This window comes from Peromyscus leucopus, chromosome 19 (assembly GCF_004664715.2).
Source record: "Peromyscus leucopus breed LL Stock chromosome 19, UCI_PerLeu_2.1, whole genome shotgun sequence".
NCBI lineage: Eukaryota > Metazoa > Chordata > Mammalia > Rodentia > Cricetidae > Peromyscus > Peromyscus leucopus.
The window spans coordinates 68,097,924-68,115,582 of NC_051079.1; the positions used below are offsets into that span (position 1 = coordinate 68,097,924).

A 17,659-nucleotide genomic window follows, 5' to 3' on the forward strand; every position below is an offset into this window, starting at 1 on the left:
GTGGTGAGGTCAGTCTTCGGCCAGGGAAGCCCAGCCTCGGAGCTATTCAGTGTCTGACCTGCTTCTCCTCTCTGTCCACATCCACAGGGCAGGAAGTGGGCTGTGCCACTCAGTCAAGGGGCTCTGTAAGTGAGGCCAGACAGCCAGGAGCAGAAGGAAGTGTTCTTGGCCCTGTGTGTGGAAGGGGTCAGCTGAGGCTGTTGTGGTTGTGGTTATGATGATAGCATCTTCCTAAAGAATGGGACATCTCGGGCGATGCTGCAGGGTTTTGTACTGCATACGCTTTGTTAAACTCGGCTAATCTAAGCCGAGAAAGAGGGATATCTAGGTCCCCTTTCTCCTCCGAGGTTTTCATATACAATACTGCTTTTACTCTGCAGACCTCTAGCCATTTTTCCTGACCATGCCAGATGCTTTCTATATGCTCCCTCCCCCACCCCCTGCACTGCACGCTCTTCCCAGTCCTCTGAGATTCTTGTCTCAGCACCTGGGCAGGTCCAGTTCTTGAGATCTTCTAGGCTGCATGGCTGACATATGCCAAATAGTGACAACATAACACAGAGGGGCTGCCCTTTTCCATGGGCCTCACACTGAACCTACCTCCTGACTTTGGAGCCAACAGGAAGGCACTATCTAGATTCTCAGAGAGCCGCAGCCAGAGGCATCGGGTCCAGATTCTGTAGCATCTGTCCTAGTGGGACTCTGTGCTCTCACCATGACAGACAATGTGGTTCCCTCTCCCCAGCTGCCTACACTCAGCCTCTTTAGAAGTATTATACAAATTATGAAATATGTGCAAGGTCGTAGAACATGTACATCACATAGAAACCAGAGCTCAATAGCACTGAACCTGAATAGAAGAGGCTGTTGTGTTCTCTGGAACTGGAATAACAGTGAGCTGCCATCTGGGTGTTGGGAATTGAATCTGGGTCCTCTTGAAGGGCAGACAGTGCCCTTAACCACTGAGCCATCTCTCTACCCCAATCTCCATCTTTTAATCAGTACATTTATATACCGACACTCAGAGTGACGAACGGTTGAGTATCTGTCATTGGTGTCATGGTCTTGCTTCCGGTTCCTATTTTCACCTTCTACTCTTTTGTAACTTTTCTAGTTTGGGACATTCTTATTACTTCATTTTGTTCTCTTTTCTTAGCACACCAGCTACATTAAAAATATTTTACAAATTTCCCCGGCTTACAGTATAGATTTGTAGTTAATCTCATCCCGCTTGTAAGCACATGCTTTGTGTGGGGCTGGATTCCCCACAGTCACAGAATAACTACAATTCCTCCTTCCTGTCCCCGTGTCTCTGTGGTCACTCATTTCACTTACATACCAATGATTCTTTTTCAAGGAATTATTGTATTTAATTGACTTTTTCCAAGTTTTTTTCCCGAGAATTTCATACATGAGTGCTGAATTTATATAATTTCTACCTCCTCTCCCCCTACAACTCTTCCTGTGCTCTCTCAAATTCATGACCTCCTCTTCTTCAATCATTATTGTTACACACACAAAACAAACAACCCACACGCAGGAAACCCACCTCCTGAGTCTATTTAGTGACACTTGTGTGGATGTGTATTTACTGCTGACCACTTGGGACTGAATAACCTATTGGGAATTAGTCCCTATTTAAAAAAAAACAAACAAACTGATTTCCCTTCTCAGCAGCCATTGATTGCTCATAGCTCTTCATCTAACAGTGGGACCTTCTAAAATTTCCCCCATCCATGTTGGAATGTCAACCGGTATTGCCATTATGCCAGTCTTGTTTTGACAGCCACATTGTCGAGAGTCTGTGGGTGCAGCTTCCCTCTCCTGTCTAGAAGACACTGTCTATAACAGGCTTCCCAGCTCTTACAATCTCCCCACCCCTCAGGGAAATTCTGCCACTGAGCCTTAGGTGTAAGGGCTACATTGCAGACGTATCAGCTGGAGATGGGGACTCTGTGGTCACTTAATTCGCTGCATTTTGACTGGCTGTGGACCTCTATACTTGTCTCCATATGATATAAAAAGTTGTCTGATGTGGGTGAGAGCTACGCTTTCCTGTGGGGATAAGGAAAAGTATTTAGAACACACTTAGAAATTATATTATTTTAGAAAAGTGGCGGTAGTAGGTTCTTCTTTAGGGTCTATGACCTCACCAACCACAGGGAGTTGGCTAGGCTTACAGCTCCAGGCATGAATTACCTCCTACTGAGGCAGCCTGAAGTCCAATTAGATAGCTGTTGATTAGCGACAAGATAAAGGTGTCACTATTACGCCACTGGGGATACCTTGCAGTGGCCAGCCATTGTGGTTTGTAAGCTTCACAGCTGGATAGGACAATTGATTGCTTTTCTCCCTTGGCAGCTTGTAGACCTTCTAATACCGTGAGAGCTAGTCCTCAGGGAGGAGGCCCTTCCAGGTCAGTACCTTCTCTCTTCTTCCAAGTCCTGTGTCTAAAGTGTGTGGTGTCTCCACCAGCAGTAAGATCTCACCTTCCAGCTCTGGGAGTCACCCAGGGGCAATGGCATTAGTCTGTATTGATTGGGGGAGTCTCTTGGATCCTCCTGACCAAGAACTGGAATGGAGATTTTCCATGTTGGGCAGCTGGGTTTTTGTTAGTCTATGGCTATTGAGGGGTCCATTACCACTGTGGTGTACTGTTGTTAAACAAATATGTGTGTGCTTGTAAAATAATATGCTTTCCCTAGACTTTCTCAAACATCCTTAATGTTATTTATATCTCTTTCCTTTCTCTCCTTCAGTATTACCAGTTAATGTCTGCTCCCCATTTCCCTTTTCATTAATACTTACATTTTATTTTTAAATTATGTGTATAAGTGTGTGTCTGTCTATGGATATGTACACATGAGTTAAGGTCCTGTGGAGGCCACAAGAGGGTGTCAGATCCCCTGGAGCTGGGGTTATGGGCAGCTGTGAACTCTCTGATGTGGGAGCTAGGCTCTGAACTCAAGTCCTCTCCAAGAGCAGTACCCTTTCTTAACCAATGAGCAATCTCTCCAGTCCCAATGTTTGTCTTTACCTTTGACCTTCTTTAGTTTGACAATGAAACTCTAAGTGTAGGTTTTGGATGTGGGTTTTTTGTTTGTATTTATCTTGTGTGGGGTTCTCTGGGTTTCATCTGTGTTGGACATCTGATCTTAATTTGAGGGATTTCTCAGTTGTCTTATTTTTCTTCTTCTGGGATTCTCATTATACTTATCTTTTCACAACTCTTGAATATTCCTCTCTGCTCCTATCAGTTTTTATTCTCTTTGCTTCTTGGTTGGAAGGTTTCTGTTACTATGTGCTCAAGTTCAAAGCTTTCATGTCTAGTCCTCTCTTAAGCCCATTGGAGGCATTCCTCACTTGTTACAGTGTTTTTATGGCTAGCATTTATTTTTGGCTGTTCCTAGAATTTCTACCTCTTTGCTTACCTTGCTCATCCATTCTCACATATCATTTTATCTGTCATCCTCATTCACACTTCCTGCCTGGTCTTCCCAACGCTCCTACCATAGCTCAGACTTGCCCTGTCTCTGCAAACTGTGATCTTTCTTTTTAGTGTGCTTTGGAATTCTCCTCATCTCTTCTTTTGAGATAGAGTCTGATGTAGCCTATGCCACAGCCGTGTACCTAAGGATGCTCTTGAAGTCCTGATCCTCCTGACTCTGTCTTCTGAGTGCTGGGATTATAGCCATGGACCACCACACTCAGTCTCAGTGGTGCTGGGGATTGAACTCAGAGTTCTGTTCATGCTAGGCAAGCACTCTCCCAACTGAGCCATTCTCTCAACCCCACTTTGTGATTTTTTTTTAAAAATATTTTTGTGGGAGGACTTTATGTACAGGGCATAGAAAAGTCTTACCCTACTGATCCTGTGATCCTGGACTGTGAACTTCACAAACGTGTGGTGGAAAAGGAAGGCCAGAGGGAACTCGAGCTGCACACTTCCTTTCCTCCGGGTAGGTTTGGCTCTCATAGAGTCCCAGCAGTCTGGGCTGGGGTCAGTTTCCTCTGAAGGCCGTCTTGTTAGAGTAGAGTGCTGGTGTCCTTCAGCCTGGCTTTTCCCCCACTCTGTGCCAGAGCCTTAGGGGATTTTCCACTGATATTCCCCACAAGGACTTGGTGGAGCCTTGAGAGGAAATTCACAAGTGTGTCCTCAGGACTGGGTGCTCGAGGTTTCTCTCCAAGGTTGCGCTTCCACCAATGTGTCAGTCACAGTCCAGGCTCCCAACTTGGCTCTTGCTCCCTGGAGAGAGGTCTGCCTGGGTGAGCTGTGACTTCCTGCCCGTCTCTTCATTACCAGGACAACCGTTTCCCTGTGACCTCATCTATTCGTGGCTCTAAGAAGAACGGCTGACTTTTTAGTTTGGTCAGCCTTTTTTCTCCTGGTGCTGGGCTGGAGTGGCAACTTTCACATGCCTGGCACACAGAACAGGACACCAGATGATGCAGGCCATTTTCCTTCCTTCCTTTTGTCTTTACTGTTATGGTTTGAACCTGGCATGCCCCAGCTCTTGCCTCATATTCTGAGCACTTACTGCTGGCTCTGCTACTTCGGAGGGCTGTGTAGCCTTAAGGCCTAGTTAGTGGAAGTGGGTACTAGTGGTTAGCGTTGGAAAGTATAGCCTTGCCCCTGCTTTTGGGTCTCCCTCTGCTTCCTGGTAATCTGCAGGTCTTTCCTCACCCTGACAGACCTAAAGTGTCAGAAACCATGAGCCAAAATAAAACTTCTCTCACCTAGGTTGTTTCCATCCGGTGTTTGGTTATGGTGATGAAAAAATAACTGATGGGTAAAACTGGTCTCACAAAGGTGGGGTTGTGGCTAAGTCTGAAGCTGACCCATGTGGTTCTCAGGCCTTTTGACCTGGTCTATAGGAGGATGTGGAGGAATCTGGAGACATGGGTTTGAAAAGTATTGCTATGTGCTATGGTCCTGTCTCTCTTCTCCATGCTCCCCTTACTCCTGTTTGGAATGGGATGTTTACTTTGTGCCATTGTTGCAGGTAAGAGTTGGCCTTGAGTCTCAAGGCACTTTGGAGTTCCCAACCATGCTGGAACCATTAAGGCCTTGGAGACTCCCTTTTTTTTTTTGAAATTTGGAGATACCGGAATTTCTCGTGAGAACTTGTCCATTTAATACCAATTCCTCACGCACTCACTTTCACACTCATCTGCCTGGGGGCTGCTTATGGAGCTCCCCCTCTCAGCCCACCTGCCTTTGGTTTTCAGGAAACAGAACTCAGCAGCAAGGCGGGCCGGTAGAGCATTTGTGTAGCATGCACAGAACAAGACCCACTGCCCCAGGAATGAATGGGCTCGATGCCAAGGTAGGAACACATGTGTGCAATGGGGACATGGCATCTGCCTGGTTGCCCACGTGTGGTGGTGTCAGGTCCCACACGCTTTCCCAGGGTTCACTTGAGAAGATGCATATGGAGTGGATCCCTGGCTGAGAATTGTGACTCTGGCCCTGGCTCAGGGATCCACACCACGGCTTCCCATAGAGAAGTGGAAAAGACCATGGTCTGGGAACTTACCTTTGAGAGCTGGTACATAGACGTATCTCCTGTGAACAGGCCCCATTCTTCTCACTGTGTCCGACTTTGCACATCTTTGTGATTCCTGTACACTCCACAGGTTTTACAAGCTCACAGAAAGGTAGCACACACTGGTGTGGAGAAAACAATACAGGTAGAGATGAGGAATGTGTCCAAGTATTTATTCTGACCTGAGTTAGTGATGGTGTCTGGGGACAGGTCCTGAAACAGTTTCCCTTCCAGAAAGGGTTGGGCAGGATAATCTATAGAATTCACCTTATGCACTTATTCCATTTTATGTGAAAAGGACAGCGAGTTCACCGCATCCAACTACTGTTTTTATTATTAAATGTACCACAGCATGCATGTGACGGTTTGCAGGCCTTTTTCCGTTCTAGCAAGCAAGGCTTTCTAATTCCTCACTGAGTCCTCAGTGCTGACCTGAGAGGCAGAGGATGAAGGAAGCTGAAAGAGGGGAGGGGAGGATGACTTTGGATCCTCCAATGAGCTTCTGAGGGTAAGACATAGTTCACAAGTGTCTCACGAAACAGGGAGATGCAGATTAACTTTTCGTTAATTCCCCTGTGAAAGCAGAAAGTAACAGCCTTCCACCGTCAGGGAGGGCCAGCGTGTCCCAGAGTCAGCTGACTGGGACTTCACAGTGAGGGAGGGCATTGTACTAAGGACTTCACATCTCCACGGTGGTTCCTCTGATGTTAGGCACGAAGGTGCCACCTATGAGGGTTGAGAAGTGAACCTACAGGACACAGGCAAGGCATGCAGGGCTCAGTTGTGATCGGGGGTGGCCATTGGTGGTGAGCTCTGACCTCCTCAAGGACATTCCCTCGTCGCATACAACGCTTATGGCTTCAATGCTGAAATAAGGGAGAAGCGCAGTGACGGTGGGGTAGTAAGGAGCTCTGCGTCTGGCGGAGGAGGGCTGAGGAGGGGTGTCCGCCGCCTCTCACCTGCTTAGTTTAGTAGGGTTTGCATTCCGCTTCCTCCTAGCCCTTGGAGGAGCTGACTCGGTTTTGGGTACAGCCCAAGGCTCAGAGTAGCACTGTCCCTCAAGATCCTAGCTGATGTGGGGCTTGGGGTCTCGCAACCTTGATCCCTAGACTCTGTATCAAAAGGGCTTGTGTTCCCCCACAGTGCCAGGTGGGGGCTGTCTTTGCCAAGGGCAGCGCTGCCACCCTCTACCATCCTCTCCACTTTGTTCCTTGGTCATTGGTTGATGACCTTCCCACGAGCAGGACCCCCCGCCCCTCCTCTTGGTGTCTCCATCAATCATTCCTCCCCCTATGGACAAGGAAACCAAGGTTCAGGGGAGTTGCCTAAGGTCACCTGCTAATTAGTGGCAGAGACATGGGGCAAGTTCCATTACGACACTGCGCCCACACAGCATGGGAAGCGAGCACACAATTGGGATGCACATGCCAAGGGCCTGTGCCTGCTGCCGGAGCAGATCAAATATCTCTCAGATGTTTACACTCTCACCCACCAGCTTCTCCCTCCCCAGCAAGGCTCAGGTTCCCTGTAAGTGCTTCTGTTTATTTATTTTATGGGGGCCAGCTCCGCCCCTTCTGCCTTGTGAGCCTCTGTTGTTGCTGGTGGTGGTGATGGTGGTGGTGGTGGTGGTGGTGGTGGTGGTGGTGGAGGTGGTGTTGTGTGTGTATGTGTGTGTGTGGTGTGTGTATGTGTGTGCTTGGTATGTGTAGTGTGTGTGTGTGCGTGTGCGTGTGCGTGTGCGTGTGCGTGTGCGTGTGCGTGTGCGTGTGTGTGTGTGTGTGTGTGTGTGTGTGTGTTTCAGGTCTTTCAGCAACTCACTGGCAGCCCCTCCTGGGCGGCTCGGCTGGGGTTTTCAGAGCCTGCCACTGCTCAGATCCTGACAGAGGCTGCTCTCGCCCTCAGTGCTCCCTCTGGTACCTGAGGCTGCCAGTGATTTCCTGCCAATGCTGGTCTGGGCCAGACCCTTCTGGAGCCAGCTGGGGCCTCCGCCCTGTGCTCCACCAACAGAGCTCCTTTGTGCCCCGAGCCAGCCCTGGGCCTGTGGATGGAGGCCTCTGGCAGCTTGCCAAGGCATGGGAAACCCAAACCACCAGGTTCTGGGAGGCACGAGATGAAAGACGGGCCTGTGGCTTCTGGGAGGAAGAGAGGAGCCCAGCTCATGGTGAGCCTGAGAGTGCCTCCACACACCAGGGCTCTGCGCCTGAAACACCCGCCCCGTTCCTTCACGCCATGCTGTGAAACGTGAGCCTTTGCTGCCCTCCTGCTCAGCGAGGCATGGCCTTTGTGGTGCTGGATGGAAACCTTCTCCACACCCTAGGTTCCTCATGAATGAGTGGGTGAGGGTGTGCTGGGTCCAGGTGCCGAGAGCAGAGGCCAAAGCCAGGTAGAGGGAACACCAGCAAGCCACGGGGCCTCCCGCTGATCATAACCAAAACGAGGAGCGCACTCGCTTCCCAGCAAGCGACTGTGTCCCACTCTGCGCCTCCAGTCCCCACCCGGATTCACTCTGTGATTGATAAAATTAGCAGCCATTCTGAGGTTGCCTGTGGCCTCAACGGGAGTACTTTAGACAAACAGACCCCTTTCTCTTTGTCCACTTTGTCAGTAAATGTAATTTGCCAGGCCCTGTCTGGCAGGTCCTTCCCAGAGCAGGATTAAATATGCAGATTTATTAGGGAAACACCTGTGGGACAGACAAGGTTGGGGCACGAGGCCAAGCCAAACCCCACTGAGAGAAATGGCAGGGGGACTTGGAGCCACCATGTCCTTAAGGAGGGATTCATCTAGACCCCAGTCACCTGCTCTGTGCAAACACAGATAGACCATAGGGCCTGCTGGAGCCCTGGGCCTGGGACCTCCCCCTCATGCTTCCTGGATCTTAGCTGGGTGCTTTGAATTACTCCACTTTCTCCCAGACAGGACTGGGGTGAGGTCCCTGTGTTCTTTTTGTTGTTTTTTAGAAACAGCGTCTCCACACTAATATCCCTGGCTAGCCTAGCACTCATGGAGATCCTCCTGCTTCACACCTGCTTACAGCTATGAGCCATTACTTGTTGCAGATAGGTGATTTAGAAGCAACAATTGCTCTCACTGTGCATTCTAGAAGCAAGTGAAAACGGGGGGGGGGGGAGGAAAAAGTGACCACATGTCTTACAGCATCTGTAAAATAAAACAAGCCAGTTTCGGAGTGAGTGTGCCCTCCCTAGGTTCAGTCAGGTAGGGAATACCCTTCTTGAGGCCTCTGGAGCAGGTCACCTTTAGAAAGCCACGCAAAGGAGAGGAAGCAGCTCCTTCTAGCATGCTCTATGTTGACTGAGCATGTGTTCCAGGCAGAGGTATGTATGCACATTCAGCTTCGCAGCCACCGAATAGACCCAGGAACAGGAAGACATCCACGGACATCATATCCCAGAGTCTCCATGGTTCTGGAGACTATAGAAGCCCAAGGTCTTGAGATCACAGGCTTGGTGACTTCTCTGAACAGTAGGCAGCAGGAGCTATCCAGCTAGAGCTCCCAGAGAAGAAAGGATGGCAGCCGCTGTGTGGCCGGAAAAAGGCCGATTGCTCTAGGGATATGCTCACAGGAAGGAGTAAGGGAGGGCTCTGAGAGTGAGTCACCTCGAGATGCCAAAATGGTGCCAGCCGAGCTTGGCACAGATTCAGGGTACATCAGCATACAATGAGGACTACCTGCCTGCCAGTCGCGGGCTGTGTCACAACGATGGCTCCTGCTGTGTGGTAAGAAAAGGGCGGCAGGAGCCAGAGGAACAGGAGACTCATTAGGATCAGGCGGCAGTGGGAATCAAGAGTGGTAGGAGCGGTCAACCAGATGTCCCAGCTTTCCCGGGGCTGGGGGCTTCCCTGGCAGGCTCACAGGACAGTCTCCAGCAAACCCAAATGGCGGCTCACCCTCCCTGGTGACTAGACCCTGAAACAATGACAGAAGCAGAAACAAGGGACAGCTTGAGGAACTTGGATCTGCCAGCTCAGAATGGCCAGGAGTGAGCATCCAGGGCAAAGGGGGAGGGCACAGCCAGGGCTGGACGCCAGCTGGAGGGGGCTCAGGGCTCAGGACTCACTGCCCCAGGCCAGGTCCTACCGGGTGGCCACTGCTCCCGTGTTATAATCTTCTTTGACACTTTGTATCAGCAAACATCAGCAGTTGATACAGGAAAGCACCCAGGTTTTAGGAAGGCTGGACAGGGGTGATCCCAACGACAACATTGCACCTAGACACATCTTATCCCACTTAGGGGCACAAGAGCAACTCCAACTACCAGACGCTTCCTTCCATCCGTGGAGCAGGGTGTGTCCTTGAACTGCTGGCCAGGTATGAGTCACACAGAAGGACTGATACACACATGTCCAAGAGACACTAACAGTTGCCCGCCTCCTCTGAATGTCAGGACCTCCTGGACCAAAATTGCCCTTCCAGATAGAACGTACACACTGCTTAGCCAGCTGAGGACCAGGGCCTGAGCTGGCCGGATTATTCTTCCTAAAGAAAGAAAACGAAGCATCCTTTGCTCTTTTATATTTCCACGGCTCTGAAATGAGACTGATATTCCAGCTTCAGACAGGCCCTCTAGTCTTCCAGGAGAGCCCTAAGAATACCTCAGATGCATCTTCTGGTGGGTCACCTCCTATATCTTAGAGAAAAAGACATGAAAATGAGCTCAGGATCAGCAAAATCCCACTGTTCGGGGGTCAGTTTATCAAAGCCCACATCATTTACCTCCTGTCCCCATCATGCCTCCGCCCCCCAAAGTCCAAGCCCCCTGCCTTTGGCCTCCCGTACCTAACTCCTGTTTCCAAGCATGCTCCCAGCCCTCTATTTCCAGCACCCTGCCTCCACTTTCCCATCCACAGCTGCTTGCTCTCCTCTTCTGCTCCAGGCCTGTGACCAACTTCCTCTGCACACTATAGCAGGTGGATTTTCTTGGCATCTCACTCGCACTGTGTTCTTCTGCCTGTGTCTTTGCAGAGGCCAGATACCAGCTTCTCCCTGTCCCCTCTGTCCTCTACCTTTACCCCATTCACATCCCTGGGTCTCAAGAGCTTGGTGGTGGGCAGGGTCTGGCTGCCCCCCCCCCGCCCCCGGGCTACACGGGGACCCTTTTGCATGGCCTCTGGCCTCTTGCACTGTTGTGGGTCCTCTTGCCGTCCTTTACAGGCTTATGCGCTTGCCTTTATTTCCTTACACATCTTTAGGTGTCTGAAGTGAGGGCTGTGTCTCACTGTCCTCCTTTCAGGGGTCCCTACCCTGGGGTGACTCAGAACCATAACCTGCGGTGGTTTACCTTGGTGAGGGCCGGCGCAGGTGGAGCGAGAGCACTAGGCCGGAAGAATTTACTTGTCCTGGATTTCCTGTTAGAGTAGCTCTAATGGGTTTGGGGGGAGGTGGTCCACGTGCATTGTGCTCTTCAGTCCGTCAGGTGTCATCTAGATTTGGCTATGTTCCTGCTGTGGGGGGAGAAGAAGAACTCTGCTCTCGGCCGAAAGGTCGACATTTTCCTTTTGCTGTTCGATCCCTGGTGTGCGTTACACTGAACAGGTGCTGAGATGGTGAAGACAGTCTTGTCCTCGTGGAGAGAAGAAAGGATGCTTCAGGAGACGCAGCGACAGGCATAGCAGAACATGTCATCTCAGATGCGCTTTATCACATGGACACAGTTTAAACCAGATCGCTGTCAAGGTTGCTGTCAGGGAGTTACCACTGGCTGATTTAGGGGTTCATATCCCTAGTTCTTGGTGGCTGTTGTTTCTTTCGTACAATGTGTTTTGGGCCCCTGATGAGATGAGTTTGGGGCTCCTCGGAGACATATGTAATGCCGTATGTTAATGGTCATCACTGGGAAGAGGTTGCTTCATCTCGTAAGTAGAGGTCAGGGATGCTGAGACAGCACATGTTTCCCTGTAGCTGTTGTTCTATGGAATCAGTCCGGGGTGGCAGAAGGATACCCGAAATGCCACACTTCTTACTACAGTGACCCCTCAGCAGGTGACTATGCCAGCTTCCTGGTCCAGTGTCAGCAGTACTAGTCGAAGACCCCCAGACTTGAGGTTTTGACTTTAGGCAGGCTACCACCCATTCATAAGGCAGCTTCTAACCCCTGGAGGACTCTAGCAGAATGCCAATGGCTTCGTGGAAATGCACTCACACATGCCAACAAGCCATATACACATGCACACACAAAGAAGCACACATATGTAGATCATTCCGAACTGGAGTGTTCTCTCTCTCTCTCTCTCTCTCTCTCTCTCTCTCTCTCTCTCTCTCTCTCTCTCTCTCTCTCTCTCTTACTTAGGGCAAGGTCTTGGTGTATATCCCAACTGGACTGGAACTTGCTGTGATCTTGTTTCCTGATCGGCACTGAGATCCTGAGCATGGACCACTGTGCCTAGCTAGTACCTATGTTGTCCACTACATCTCCTCCTCCTCCTCCTCCTCCTCCTGCTTTTCTAAAGATTTTTTAAAAATGTGTGGGGGGGTGTTTTTCCTGCATGTATGTCTATGTACCACCTATGTGCCTGGTACCGCGAAGATCAAATGAGGGCATCAGAGCCGATGGAACTGGAGTTACAGACAGTTGTGAGCTGCCGCGTGGGTGTTGAGGATCAAACCTTGGTCCTCTGGAAGAGCGGGCAGTTCTTTTAACTGCTGGACGGAACCGTCTCTCCAGTTCTGGGCTGCTTTCCTGCCCTGCACCTCTGTTTTGTTTTCTTATGTTTCTTGCAGGTTCTACTGTTTGTATCTGTCATTTCCTTTAACGCTCCCTGCTGCTCCTGCCCATGGCAGACCTGTGCCTACAGCAGAGAGCTCTCTGGTCTGGGGACTGGCAGGAATAGATGGCCTACGGGAGCCTGGACTACAGCAACTCCCTTCCGGGTGGTCCACAGCTGATGGGACAGACACTCATCCTGCGTGGGTGAGTAGAAAAGGAACAAGGGCTACCACAGATGTGAAACCGGGCACTTCAGGGTTTTTGCTGGCCAGGTTTTCCCCCTTTTCGTACCTGGTTGCTTCTCTGGGGCCAGGTCTCCTCACCCTCAGCATGGCCGCCATCAAGAAACTCCCTGTGTTACCAACTGGAGTGCCGCAGGGTCAAGAGCAGCTGCTGGCTTTCCACCCACCCACCCCGCAGCCCCAGCCATTACAACCACCCATGCCCTAGAGATGGCCACACGACCCTGAGTCTCAGAACCCTGCTGATGAGTCCAGTGAATCCCGGTGTTCTCAGGCGGGAGGCCGCTCTCCTCTCCTCACACATCTCTCCACCCTCCCCATGTCAAGGTAGGAAGGACTTGGACTTCAAAGTCACATGGGTCATTCTCATGGATTCTTCTCCTTAGCCCTCAGGAAACCCTATGTGGAACTCGTGAGGGATGACGAGGACTCTGACAAACCAGGCTTGCCCTCAAGTCCTGAGGGGACACAGTCACTTCTTTTCTGGCCACAGACCTGGAGCTTCCTGGAGGCCTGCTTTACCGGAAAAGCACTGGCCTCTCCAGGAGCCTGACCCTGGGAGGGCCAGACAGGACTGACCCTTGGGTCCCTGTCGTCTCTAAATAGAGGAACTTAGGGACACCGCAGAGACACATAAACTGGATGTGGTGCTTGTCACTTGGAGTGGTCTCTCTGACTGAAGAAGTGAGCACAACTCTTTATGACAGTGCTAAAAAATCAGTGTTTGCAAAGGTTGCTAAAGAAACCCAAGGAGTGTCGAATCTGAAATAGCCCGTCTAGACACACTCCCACTGTCTGACCTTTGATGCATTTCTTAATCCACCGACCTCGCCAGCAAATTGGTGAGTAAGCAGCGACTCACTTTACACGCTGTCATGAGGCTGACGAGGCCCAGGTCACTGTTATAAATTTCATTCTGGCTGCTTCGAGGCGCGGCGGCCTTCGCAGCACAGCTCCCGTGTGGTTTCTGAGCTGTGATGTGTGTCTGGGTCGCCATGAACTAATTTCAAGTCTGTTGCGTCCAAAAGCCACAGAGCTGCCGAAAAAAAAAAAAACAGAGCTCACTCTCAGCCAGCAGGACCCCAGAGTTTACATAAAATGAGGCGAGGAAGGCTGGAGACAGGCTCTGCTGAAAACCAAACAAAAAGCCGGTGATGCTCACGTCCAGGCTGAGCCTCACCCTGGAGAAGGGGCCAGGGGCGCCTGCGCAGGTTTGCTTAGCAAATAAAACCCTGGCTGCACTTGTGGGGCCCCGGAGCCCAGTGGCGGGGCCTCCCGCCTCGCCTGCCTTCCTCTCGCGCCTCTTTGGAACGCTGTCTGAGCAGCTGGGCTGCAGCCTATACGCAGTGGGGCCCAGGGGCACGAGACCAGTTTGGCTCCAAACAGGCTTAACAAACATTGACTTCATAGAACTGGAGACAGGTTTACTGTGTTCCGAGCCTTACGGTTTGGGTTTTGGGAACTAGGAGGTTGGGCTTCTTGCTGGCTGGAGAGTTCTGAACTAGGGGGCTTGCCAGGTACCCTGTGACCACCTCAAGAGCAGGCAGAGATGATCATGGGAGCAGGAGGCTGGATTACCTAGCCAGGGTGGAGGTGACAATTTGGAGGAAACAGGATCCATGGGAGGCCAGAAACTTCTGGCAAGATTGGCAAGAGAAACAGAGACCAGTGAGGCCTCCTTCACAGGACTCCTGTGGTCAGATTCCCTGGGGCAGACTCTGGCTCTGCGCTGGAAGCCAGCCACCTACTGGGAAGGAGGCAGCTTTGCTGCAGGGTGCTGGGAGCCTAAGCCTTCTTCCTGGAGCGGTGGCAGAGGCCCCAACCCGTCTATCCACAGGGGAGAGAGCCCATCACCAAGTTCTCACAGCCCTTGGACCAAATGAGGAAGTGAAAGCCACACCGTGGGCCTGCACAGAGAGATCTGGCATCAGATGCCCCAAGGTCAGTCTGCCATAACGTTCCAGGTGTTTCAGGGAACCCTTGTCATAGCACATAGAGTTTTGTAAACACCCTACACGGAAGTTTTCTCCTCCAGTTTGCTCACCAGAGGGGGAGCTTCAAGGACCAACATCAAGAGTCCTTTAGCAAATGCCAGGCCACCAAGTGGCAGAAATGTGGTGCGTGGCTCATGAGCTGCTCTTGGCTAGATGATGAAACCCTTGCATGGTCCCCATCCTCCACGTGTGCCAGCTCCTTGGGATTTGGAATATGTTGTATCTCTACCCTTCACACTGTGGTCCTCTTAAGACCTGGGGTCCCCTGTCACCTGTGTGCCACACCTGCTATCCCCTTGGAATCCCCTGGTCCCCCTACACTGTCAGTGCCAGCACAGCATGCCAGGACCTTCCAGATGGATGCACCCAGCAGCTCTGTCTCTTAAGCCCTCACAGAGCAGCATGAGCCATCAGAATAAGGAGAAAATGCCTCCAACCATTGCCCACTGTATTTTTGGCCAGTTCTCCTAGAGCTTTCTGCACCCTTATGGGTGTCTACTTTCTTGGAGTGGGATGTTCTGAAGCAGTTTATGGCCCAGGATCCCCAGGAAGTTGTTGTGAGCTTGAAGGTTCCTAAGGAATATGGCACACTTCTTTGGAAGGCCAGATGATACCCTGGGATCACCCAGTGTCTCATTCCTGTGGTGCCGTGGTGCCCAAGGGCAGATCATTCAAAGAACCCTGAGTGTGCCTGCCATGGCACCTGCCTGGCGTCTACCACACCTAAGGAGCTCTTACCTGTCTCTTGCCTCACTCCTAGTGCCTTGCTATGTCCGAGCCTGTCTGAGGGGCTGCGCAGAGTGTGCAGACACAGGAACACCCAGGAACCGCTTTCCTGACCCTCAGAGGGTGGTTTGGATGGAGTCTTAGCCACAGGAGCCATGGCGGAGAGACTTCATTTGTGTTACCAGCCTCCCTTCTCCTCTCCTAATTAACTCTTAATGAAGCCGATACTCAGAGCTTTGGGGTACACTTAGTAAAGCCCAAATCAAATCCTCATATGAGATGAGTGGCCCCATCTCAGCCACTGAGGCAGGGGATGTGGCAAAGAATCTTGGTGGCACCACATGTGTGGTACTTCATTTCATTCTCAGGGAGATCTCTCTCTCTCTCTCTCTCTCTCTCTCTCTCTCTCTCTCTCTCTCTCTCTCTCTCTCTCTCTCAGTGGATTCTCCATCCCCCAGAAGCAAATTCTCCATCCCCTAGAAGTAGATTCTTCAGCCCCCAGAAGTGACTTCTCCAGCCCCCAGATGTGACTTCTCCAGCCCTCAGGTCTGATGATACTTAAGAGTCTCCCAAAGTGCCTTCCCATCTCCCAGATGTGGCTCTTCCACTCCCTCCCCACTGAAATGACCCCTGTATCCCTCACTGTGATTCTGCCATCCTTCAGAAGTGACTCCTCTGTACTCCAGATGTGGTTCCTTCATCCCTCAGGGATAACTCCTCCATTCTCCAGACACAGTGTTCCTACCCCTCCAGAAGCTGCTCCTTTACCTCCTAGCCATGGTGACTCCACTCCAAAGATGTGGCTTTTCCATCCCTAGACACGAGTCCTGGTCCAAGAGGACACCTCCTCTTTAAAAGATTACATTTATTTATTTATTTATTTATTTATTTATTTATTTATTTATTTATTTATTTAGTGTGTGTGTGTGTGTGTGTGTGTGTGTGTGTGTGCGCGCGCGGTGGAGAAGGGGAACCATGCATGCCACATCACGCATGGGGAGATCTCTGGATAGCTTGAGTGAGTCAGTTCTCTCCCTCTGCCATCTGGGCTTGGGGGGTTGCACTCAGGTAGTCCATTTTATAAACAAGTGCCTTTACCCACTGAACCATCCTGACGGTCTGGAACAGTCCTTTAGTGGAGCAGGTAAGCAAATGCCTGTCACGAGCCCTGGACAGTGGCTCCTTTTCCTGGTGGCCTGGCAGCCTCCAGCATCGGGGCAAAAGCTTGTAAGCTGAAAAAGTAGGAAGCTATGGACAATCTTAGGTGTGCTGATGTGGGCCAGTGCCATCACCTGAACCTGGTAGTCAAGGTAGTCAAGTAGAGGGAGGGTCTATGGCACTGGACTTGCCTCAGTATCCCTCAGTCCACCTAGGATTTCAAAAACAGTCCAAGAGGGGTATCAGATTTCTTGGCAGCCAGAGTGTGTAGTGGTCATTTATGTGTAGATGACCTCTGAGGAACAGTGTCTGAGGACCCTAGGCTTCACATTGGAGGAGGTTGATTAAACATCAAAGAAACACTGTTGCTTTCTTCTCGTACCAGGAAAATGGGACATGGATCATGTTTTTGTGCTCCCCCAAAGGCCTGGAGATACTATAATTCAGGCACCTGCTTTCTTATTCGAGGACTTGAAGCAGACAATTTGTAGGGATAGCTTAGCAACTTGGGATCCCCAACCTACATCAAGTTACACAGACACATACCTACCAAACAAAGCAATTGGTCACTTGGCCACAACAGCTCCTAGAATACCCATGTAACCTCTAATAACATCTCCTTTGTGGCTAAACATGTCCTGGAATATAACCTGAAATTAGAGTCAGTGTGTTGATCCAGTGTGGACTATTTTTAGGTGCATGCCTCCTAAGAGGACCTGTGTCCTCTGAGTAAACTTTTAGGGAACCCCTCACCCCCATTTAGCGTCTCGTGGCTATGCATGGTTGTGCATGCATGTTACTGAAATCAGATGCATTGTGGGAAAGGACCTGGGAAGTAGTGGATAAAGGCTTACATAACCCAAGTGCATTCATCATGAGCGTATCAGAGCACACACACCCCTCCCCAGCCCTGCCCCTAGCAACCACCCATCTCTTCTCCCCCAAGAGAGTCCTGAAAAGTGACCTAGAGCTCACAGGAAAATCTTTGCATCTTATGTACTCTTTACTTTCACTTTGCTTCCGAATAAAACCCCTTGCCTCCTGGTTTGTGGTTGTACTTTTTCCAGTTCTTTGAACAAGATGCCAAGAACCTGGAAACGCCCAGTGCAGACTCTAGCAATAGTCTTTGCAGATGTATCAGAATCAGCTCATTATGGAAGGCCCTAGTCCGCGACCAGTGTCCAATGAAGAGGGATGCATGGGTTCAAAGAGCTACCCGGAAGAGACTGGGACGATGTGACCACAAGCCAAGAGCTGCTGGTAACCAT

General features: G+C 50.7%; 1 long non-coding RNA gene across 2 annotated transcripts; it reads left to right on the top strand.

Annotated features, from left to right (window-relative positions):
• Positions 1–2,256: 2,256 nt before the first annotated feature.
• LOC119086292 lies at positions 2,257–17,438 on the top strand. Of its 2 annotated transcripts, XR_005089547.1 has the most exons (6): positions 2,259–2,416; positions 5,230–5,327; positions 9,800–12,475; positions 12,900–13,355; positions 14,351–14,454; positions 15,268–17,438. It is a non-coding gene; the product is annotated as an uncharacterized LOC119086292 (long non-coding RNA). The 2 variants fall into 2 exon arrangements; XR_005089546.1 differs by having other exon boundaries at positions 2,257–2,416; positions 12,900–14,454.
• The last annotated feature ends 221 nt before the right edge of the window (positions 17,439–17,659 follow it).